The sequence below is a fragment of the Vigna unguiculata genome, chromosome 10 (assembly GCF_037176805.1).
Source record: "Vigna unguiculata cultivar grain cowpea cultivar isolate G323 ecotype 2 chromosome 10, ASM3717680v1, whole genome shotgun sequence".
Classification (NCBI taxonomy): Eukaryota; Viridiplantae; Streptophyta; class Magnoliopsida; order Fabales; family Fabaceae; genus Vigna; species Vigna unguiculata.
This window is the reverse complement of record NC_140801.1, coordinates 14,905,574-14,915,961: the sequence shown is the minus strand read 5'-3', so window position 1 is coordinate 14,915,961 and position 10,388 is coordinate 14,905,574.

Below are 10,388 nucleotides of genomic sequence, written 5' to 3'. Positions count from 1 at the left end.
GAAACTATGAAGAATAAGCGGAAGGAGAAAAAGTATATGTTGAAAACTGACTTACATGGGTAGAAAATGTTAAGCTAACGTGAAGAGAGCCAAAGTCCAAAACCTAGCAGAAGGTGGTTGCAGCTCTAAGAAAGGGGGGAGAAGTTGTTTTTCTGAAAAATGAGTGGAATGAGATGGTTAGTGCAGTTTAGGGTCTTGGACACTTTATGGGTCTGCCTTAGGCCTAACCGATTAGGGTAGCCCCTTTAAAATTAGGACAACAATGAAAATGGGCCTTATATAGTAGTAATGTTAGTACTATTATTATTATTAACCTTAACATTGACACTAATATTATTATTAATATTACTATTATGATTAACATTGATATTAACATTATTATTATTATTATTATTATTATTATTATTATTAGTTTAAGTATTTTTATAAGTTGCTACTCTGAATTGAGAAGAGAGTTAAACTTTGTATTTGGGAGATACTTTCTTAACGTAAATTTTATGATGTATTTACTCTGTACGGGACCATATTGCGCAATATGCCTACATTCTACTTTAACAACAATGCATACACATTTAATTTTAATATAATATACATCTATTTATTTCTACATGTGTTTTTATTTAAAAATTTTAACAAATGTCATGTTGTACTTATTTTGTACGGGACCATATTACACAATCTATCTATATTTTATTTTAACAACGACTTTGCATGCACATTTTATTTTAAGATAATATATAACTCAAAACTACAATTGTAAATTTTAACAATGTAACAATATTGTTTTATTACACATTACTTATCAATTAGTGAGTTTTATGATTTAAAACAAACAAATTCATATTTGATTATTATTTTTTAATCTTATCATTATTATTAATATTATTATTAGCATAATCTATTATTATTAATATGACCAATAATTATATTAATTATATAATAATAAAATATAATTATATAAACAAATAATTTATTTAAATACAACAATAATTATTAAGAAAAATTCATCCAAATAAAAAAAACAACAAAAAAACGACCCGTGCGTAGGCACGGGTCTCATACTAGTTAATAACTAATATAGAATGATTGAATATGAAAGAGAATATATTGCATAGGAAAAGTTACATAAAGCATGAATTCATTACATCCAATCCTAATGAAAATAGAGATTAACTACTCCTAATCATCTAGAACATACAAATTTCATGAATTCGCTCGAATAGATGAACAAATTTGTTGTAATTTCGTCCCAAAAATTCCCTTGATTGAAGTGTCGAGTTTCCCTATGTTTCCACACCAAAGAATTGCCTCATTTGATTTTTGATCTCTCGCTGTGCGAGAAGTCTGTTAAACTCAAGTCAATTGCTCTATCTCGCTGACGAGACAGACTTCTCATTGGGCAATTGGTGGAGGTTGGGCCGGGTGAGATGGTCCTGACAGACAACTTTGAAGTCTTCTCTAATCTTCCATTTTCCTACACAATGACTAAAGAAAAGAAAAATATTCCTTACTAAACAAAACACATAACACATATGAACTTCCCATAAAATAAACACAAAACACATGAAATAAAGACAAATAAGAGATAACTCAACCTTATAATTTTCATTTCATGCACCCTTTTCATTAATTTGCCTTTGCTTTTTCTTTTCTTTCTTTCTATTTTTTTTTTCATTTCCATTGAGAATTTTTGAGAATTTCAATCATCACAATTTAAGATTTTCAAGCAACTTGCTCCTCTTTTCTCAATCATCTTTCCCCCAAACTTAATCTCAACCCATACCCATGTTCATAGCATAAAACGTGTACTCTTCTTCCATGGTGTAAGGGAAGATAATATTTCTTAAGACTTAGGGTAGAGAAACAATACATCAAGGCTAAAAAAGGGTTCACAAATTGTTTCACATTATGCACAAAGGTTAGCTATTTGGTCAAGTAGCTTCATTTCATAACAACAAACAATTGCCTTTTTCATCCTTAACCAAGTGTGTGTGATTGCATTCAAATAATCATGCAACATTCAACTTTATAGCAATAACAACTTTCCTGTCATGCTCTCTAAATTTCATATTCTCAATAGTCAGGCATTCAATCATTGGGTCATGTTCAAGAACATAATAAGGAATGAATCAAACTACAACCACATCCAAGTATCTTACTCAATCATATTTGCAGGCAAATAATCCAAAACCATGCAAAACCATATGAAATAAGATCACAATGCCATTTTTTACAACATAAAGAACTACACAATGTAAACAATACTACAATGTGTCAAAACTACTCAACTTAATAATAAAATAAAGAAACTAACAACTAAAAAAACTAAAAGTATCAAATAAAGACAACATCCATCAAGTGTAGCCATCATAGCCAATGTTTCCAAGTAGGCTTTTACTGCTCTTCTTGTTGTTAGCTCCAAAGTGGATAAAGCTTGCTGCTCCTCTTACTCTTGTTTTTCCTCATCCTCATCATCAACAGGCACATTATCCCCTCACTGAGATGTAGGCCTGCCCTCAAGTCAAGGAATATGTGCCTCAAACTTGGTACTTGTCATGAGAGCATCTCCGAGAAAGTCTGGAATACCCAAAGATAGTTGTTGCGTGTTGTCCATATGGGATACCTGGCCATGGCGGACTATATGATGAGCAAACCACATATCATCCTGTTTAGCAAAAATCTTGCCCATGGTAGTATGGAAAGTCACCTCAAAATCAGTGGAAATAGTATGGGAACGACAAGACTAGTGTGTAGGGGCATCAACTGCCCTGTTGGTGCAATGTTTCTAGAAGAATTTCTTATCTAGGGGAGGAGAGAGAGCAAGCAGCACAAGAGTGTTAGAAGTAAGGCCCTTCTCCCTACAAAGTGTCGTTAATATACGAGGAAAACCCAAGTTTACATTAAGAGCATCAGTAGTATAGGCTATGTCTTGCGAGATAAGCGCTCCAACATCCATGTCCAATATAGTGACTATCCTATAAATGAGATAAACCCTCTCCAGATTCAAATCATAAGTATGCCTGTTGGGGGCATAGGTTGGTGTAAAAAAATCCACTCCACACCTAGGCCAATGACCTCAAATGTTTCCTAAGGAGCCGAATTAGAGTGTCATTGACACCCATACAAAATATTGGCCAAGAAAACATAGGACCAAAGTGATCTCGACATAATCTTTTTGGCCACTCATGAAGGCGCTAAAAGGAGTTACCTGGCCAGGAGAAGCGTAGGTCATCCTAAAAAAAGTGTTCAAGGTGTGCCGATCATATTTAATCATCTTGTGTAAGACCTGAGAAATTAAATAATTAAATAAATAATTATTTAATATAAATGCAGGTAATGGAATCTTTATCACATTTAATGGAATCTTGGCCATGTTGGTTCGAGTCCTATGAATGCTAATTGTGTGTTAATTTAATTGTTTATTATTTTTAATAATATGCTTGACTATGATGAGTGATAATATAATCCTAGACATGTAGGAATTATCACGAAACATGAATGCGTTGATTGGTTGTGGATTGGCTTGGAAATTGTGGGGTTGTGCGTTTGAACCTTAACTTCTACGAAATAGGTTCCTTTTTGCCAAATTGATTTTTGGTATAAATGAGAGGGAATAGAAAACCCTACTCGTCTAAGAGAGCAGTTGGAAGGGCTGGAAAACCGTCCTAACACCAAAGGATCTAGGTTTGCAAAATTGAGCAAGGAATCCAGGTTAGGAGAGCTAAATTCATGCTTGGTTGTAGCTTTATTAAATTCGTATATTGCATCAACTATATTGGTATTCTATTGGGTTTTTTCTAGATTATATGCTCGTTTCTATACATTTTCCAGAAACCACCTGGCGGTATTGAATGTCCATCCGGCGATTCATAACATTGTGTGTAATCTTCTGGGTTTCTGCCAACCTATTTAGCCCAAACTTTTGGGTTTCTGTATGAACCGCCTAGCGGCAATGAACACCCTGTAGGGAACACGAGCAATATTGACTCGATTATGAGAGTGGAATAAGGAACCTTGAGTAGAGGACGAAGGTGAGAAAAAAGTACCTAGATTAAGAGGGAGAAATGAATTTAAGGTTAGGTTATGGTTGGGAGAATTGTGACATAAACATGTGTATATCATGTGCATGATACCAGAACTATGTATAAGATTAACTACAGAATAGAACTTTGAATTTGGAGATCCTTTGTAAATTGCCCAAGTGAACTTTGGGTGCAACTATTTCACTAAGTGTCGGTGGTTAACGTTGGAATTGTAGGAAAGTTGGTTGGAAGGATTGACTCTAGTTAATTAGTTATCTAAGACTTGAATTCAAATTGAGATATGGTATTATTAGTTGTTGGAATAAGACTCCCTATGTTAGGCTTAACTTGTGAATGAGTTTGAAGGTGGATATGATTCCAAAGGGGAATGGTAAGATTGCATTGTTACTGTGTAGGAATGCGGGCAAATGGATCAAGATAAATTCTATGAGTTTAGAATTTGTTGAATCAAAGTGAGCCTACTAGAATTTGAGAAGGGGAGACTTGGTTTTGCAAAGTGTAAAAGCAATAAAATCGCGTTATTGGTGTAGCGCTTGATGGTAAGGTCTGAACCGTCAGGCGATAGCTACAAATATAGAGGGCTACTAGAGCGCTTAACACCTGGTGATGTGGATGATCCCGCCAGGCAACAGTTGTGTGGGCAGTGGCACTGGGAACGCGAGGTGCCTGGTAGTGAGGTTCATCCCACCACGTGATAGCCGCAAAATCAGAGACTTTGGGGTGTGTGGCGCTTGGCGGCAAGAGGCTTCTGCTAGGTAGTCTACAACTGGTTTTCGTCTGGCGGCGCTTAGGTAGTGTCAGGCGATAACGTAGGGGCAGGGGCTGTTTTTTTTTGGATAGTGCATGGTCTACAAGGCTTTGGATGATATCTTAAGTCTGGATTTTGCTAAAGCATTCCTTGAGTTGTGGCTTGGAATGACATTCCTTGAGTTATGGCTCGAAATGGAGGGTAAACACGTGGCGATCCCAGGTTGTGGCCTGGTGATTTGGTAATCGGTGTGAGTGTACGAGTTGTGGGTCGTATGGATTGTCTCCACTTTATTGGGCAATCAAAGGTTGTGGCCAGGGATGTGTTAATCTTGTGTCAAGAGTATGAATTGTGGTTCATATTGAGAAAACCACCTAGCATTACAGATTGTGGTTCGTAACTGGATAGTCCCACATGTGTATCTACGAGTTATGGCTTGTAGATGGTGGAACCACTAGTTGTAGCTTGTGGCAGCAAAGAACATCTTAGGGTTATCATCTAAGGATGTAGAACATAGATGAGCATGGTGGTGACCATGTTTTTTGGATTGGAGAATTGTGGTTCTCCAACGAGTGCATGTGTGCATTTTTTTATCTTGGCTATAAAATGTTTATACAATTAGCTCACCCTATTTGTTTGTGATTGGTGATGATTGTGTAATTCAATACATAGGAGCAGATGATGTCGTAGGTGGAGCTGGTGACACTTAGAGCCAGAGAGGGGCTAGCTTGGGAAAGCTTTTATGGATTTTCTTTTATGTTTTTTTAAATAGTTATTTTAATGGATTATGACCTTGTAATAGTTGTAAGAACCTTATGGATTTTATCATGGCGAGTTAATAAATGTTTGAAATTTTCCCGCGTTTAGGGAAAAAGGTTTTATTAAATGCAATATTTTATTATTATTATTATTTCTATTTTATTTAAATTAGTAATATCCGGCCAGGATGTTACATCTTGCCTTGCACCTTGGCTTAGCATGGCCCTGTCCTGACTTTCTGGTAGGCATTGACATAAATTCTATCACTAACACCTCATCAATTTCGTTAGGGAGATCCTCTAATACCTTATGCCAATTCCTCCTCTCAAACTCAAGGCGAAAATCATCATACTCCCCCAAATAAATATTCACCTTGCACTCCGGATGAGGCTTTGATGCATAATCTCGACAAATTACTTGGAAACATCATTGGAGGAGAACTTGTGCTGGTAATAATTCTACACAAATTCTACCTCCATGTAATTTGGCTGAGGAGCACAAGAGGAGGACCCACGATTCAATCTTTTCTTTTAGGCCGTTGGAGAAATCTTGGGGGGATCCATCAACTAAATGGAGACAATACAAACACTGAAAAACATTAACAAATGTAAAAGCACAAGAACAATACATGGAAATCAACAAAACAATGCCTTAGTCGTTGGGCGAGATATGCCAGCCCAAAAAAACTCAACAAACAAATAACATCAGTGACTAGGTGTGTAAGGTACGACTTGTTGGGCAAGCACACCAAGCAGACCTAGCGAGCAACACAAACAACCATGAACTCACACATACAATGGTTCAAGTCGTTGGGCAAGTGTATAGGCTGCCCAACAAGACAACATCAAAACCCTAAACAGTAGCAAATCTAGAAATAGAAATAGGTACAATTGTTGGGCAAGTGATTAGTTCGTATTTATGCCCTCATTTAATGATTAATTCTCGATTTTTAATTGAATTTTGTTCTTAAAAGATTTATTTAATTGAGATTTCTTATAATGGGTTTATTGAGCATGAGATACAAAATATGTTAAAAATAGCTTTTAGATGCATAAATATTTTTTGGATATTTTGAGGTATGTTAGTGCAGCTGCAGCTAAATTAAGTTGATAGAAGTGTGGCAATAAATTGATTAAAGCTTCATAACACCTTAAAGATAAATCCAAGAATAGAAATTATCAAAATCACAAAAATTGAAGAATGATAACTTTTAAGTGAAGAATTATGAAGCATTCCATGAAGAAGGCAAGAAAAGCTTTAAAAAGTGAAGATTTTCACTAAGACAAGAAGAGGGAACGAGTAACAAAAATTTGGACTATCTGGTTTTCTCTATCTTTTTCCAGAAAAAAGGCTTTGATAATTCATAAATATTTATGATAAAAGATAATTTGGGGAAACATATCTTTATATATTTTATTTGATATTTTTAAAATTCTCTTATTTAATTATATCAAAATATCAAAAGATAATAACTACCAAATCCTTTTAAATATGGCAAGATCTTCTTAAATCTTTTTAGATCGTCACAACAAACAAATATATCTTGAAGATATTAGATTATTTAAAAGATAATTGGAAGAGATTGAAAAGGACTAATTTGAGAAAATAATGCAAATATTAGTTGGTCATAATTTATTAGATATCTTTAAGTAATTAATTTATTTAATTATATAAAAAAATTATCAACCAACTATATTTGCGAAATAGTTTTAAAATTGACTATATCTGCCCAAATATTTTTAAATATTCATAATCACTATAAAGATAACTTATCTTTATTTTAAAATATATTAGAGAGATTTTAGCACCAGAAAAGCCCAGTCCAAGAAGTCTTAGATAAAGAGACCAAAGGGAAGTAAAAAATGGAGTTCGGAATTTCGGAGCTTAGGAACCCTTTAGGGGGCCTAATTTCTTTCTCTCTTCATTTTTCTTCTATTTTTCTTTTATTTTGATTTTATGGAGTGCTAAGCCTCAAGGGTTGGTTCCATTGTAATTTCATTATGAATTATGAGGTTAGAATTAATAAATTTGTTTATTCTTTTGATTCTTGTTCTAATTTGTTGGAAATTAATTTCGTGTTCGTTGGGAGATGACATAGGGTTGACTTTACCCTTTCTATTTTCTTGACTACTATCTTAGCAATACTTAAGTTGCTATATTTTAATAGTATTAATTTGATCGCGTTAACAACAACATTATCAACGAGCAACCAAAAACCCTAGGCATAATCTAAATCAAAAAAATAAAAGAAGGAAAAGGAATGACTTACCTGGTGGAAGGAAGCAAGAGATGAGCAAGAAGATTAATAGAGAAGAGAAAGGAAGAGGAAATGGCACACATACAAGGAAGAAGAAGAGTGAATGTAGGTTAAAGTGAAAAGAGAAAAGAAGTGTAAAAGTGAAAAAGGAAAATTGTAATTAACGTGTTGCAACACTCACCACTCGCTGGGTGTGTGCCTCTTTTTCAACAAAAGTCGGGTTTGTCCCAATAACTACCTGACAACATTAAATGCTACATTGTTCGTTGGATGAGTCGGGGCACGCATTGGATGAGTAAAGCAATTTCCCTCTCCAGAATTCAAATTTCAAACACCTTTTTTCATTTGTTTTTATTTTATCTTTATTTTTATTTTTATTTTTTCTTTTAATATTTTGTTTTATTATCAGTTGCACTGGCCGAGCCATGGGCCGCCCAACCACTGATCCCAAGGCCAGAAACTCCTCCATTAATCGTTGGGCGAGTGGTAGTGGCCCAACAAGTGTATAAATAAGAGAGCTTTGGTCACTGGGTGAGCTCGCCCAACGACTTTATTGGCCAATTTTCTAGATGTTATAGTGATTCTAGTCGTTGGGCGAGGAAAGTTGTTGTTGGACGAGTCTGCATAATTCATATAAGATTTTTTTTTTGAAAAGCTAGACTCGTTGGACGACCCTCTTGCTCACTTGGCGACAAATTCAAAACAACAATTATGAAACAAAACTATGAAACAACAATAAACACTAGGTTGCCTCCTAGTTAGCACTTCTTTAACGACACTAACTCTCCTCAAAGCTGGGCAAAGTTATTACCATACTAGCATTGGCATGACCCCCTTCAAGGTAGTATATGGTAAAGAACCCTCAGGCATTGCTAAATATGTTCCTGATGCCAAAAGATTCACCTTCTGTTCAAGAGGTATTGATTGAATGAGACCAGGTTCTACATAAACTCAAACTTAACCTTCAAAAGACTCAACAAACCATGAAAAAATATGCTGACAAAAGGCATATTCCTATGGAGTTTAAAGTGGGGGATCAAGTGCTAGTGAAATTACAACCTTAGAGGCAACACTCAATTGCTTTAAGGAAGAATCAGAAATTGAGCATGAGGTATTTTGGACCCTTCGAGGTGATTGAGCGCATTGGCCAGGTTGCTTATAAACTCTTGTTGCCACCTGAAGTGAGAATTCATCCGATTTTCCATTACTCTCAATTGAAATCTTGCAAGGGAGATCATCCCATTCCCTATACTCCTTTGCCGATGGTTTAGACCAATTCAGCTCCCGTCATTCAGCCTGCTGGTATTATTAAGAGTTGTATTGTCATTCGAGGCAATCAACACATTCCACAACATCTTGTGCAATGGGAAGGGTTAGGTGCAGAACATGCTACTTGGGAGGATCATAAGTCCTTAAATGCAGCTTTTCCAGAGCTTAACCTTGAGGACAAGGTTGCTCTAAATTGGGGAAGAATTGTAATAAAAAAAATATAAAAGGGACAAATAAGGAAAAGCAAATATAAGAATCAAGAAATGGGATGAATAATGACCATGTGATAATAACCAACAAAAGAGAGGAAGTGGAAGAATTAAAACAATCAATCCACGTTTTAAGGATTACGTGTGGGCAGAGTTCAATATATAGTCTTTCTGTTATGGGGAGAGGAGGTGTGGAAAATCTGATTGGAAATCTTCTTTCTATTGCTAGACCATGGGTCTATTCTAGATCTTTTATTTTTTTCGTCTGTTTTCATGTGTATGCTACTCTGGTAGCCATCTTTACCATTGTAAGAAATTTATACTTGACATGATACATACACAGTGACCATACATATACTGTTCCATCATTATTTGATTACTTGTTCATAACAGTTGTGTGCATAGGTTATTCACGAAGGGTCTGAGACGGAAGGCGGTGATATGTGGTGCATAACCACTTTGGGACTTAGGTTCCTTATTCGAATGACTATTTTTCTGACGTAGAGGTTCATCTTTCTCTAGTCTAACACTACAAACCGATAGAGGTTAGGCAGTTCGAACGGCTAGTAGCAAACTTTGGCCCGAAAAATCTATCAGATGTTATCGAAACAATCAATGGAATTGGCTAAAAATAATGAGAACTAGGCCGAAGCTTCCCCTTTCAACAAGGTAGTTAAGGCTATACATCAGATGACGTCACTCTTCGTACACAATCACATTTGATTCATTAACATCCTCATATACTCATCTAGGTCAGTGTAACCCGTCATATATTTGAAACACAAGCATCCTCTGGTGATTGGACAGTGGAGTTTCCATGATCCTTGTGGTATAGGGAAGCATCTTGACAGTGTCAACTGTCGCAACGACAGGTTATAATCTTTGTTGGACCCGAAGCTGCTTTCCTGAACCTACGGTCAGGCTCATCACCTTGTTTGGTTGATGCTGGAAGGGTTGGTGTAGAAGGCACCAGTCCCTTCGTTCCTTGTCCTTAGCGCATTGTTGTATTTTCAGAACATAAGGTTCTCAACTCCTCTTCATTCTTGCATTGCATTTCATCCATCCGCTTATGTAAGTTTCTTATCATTTCTATAGGATCGACT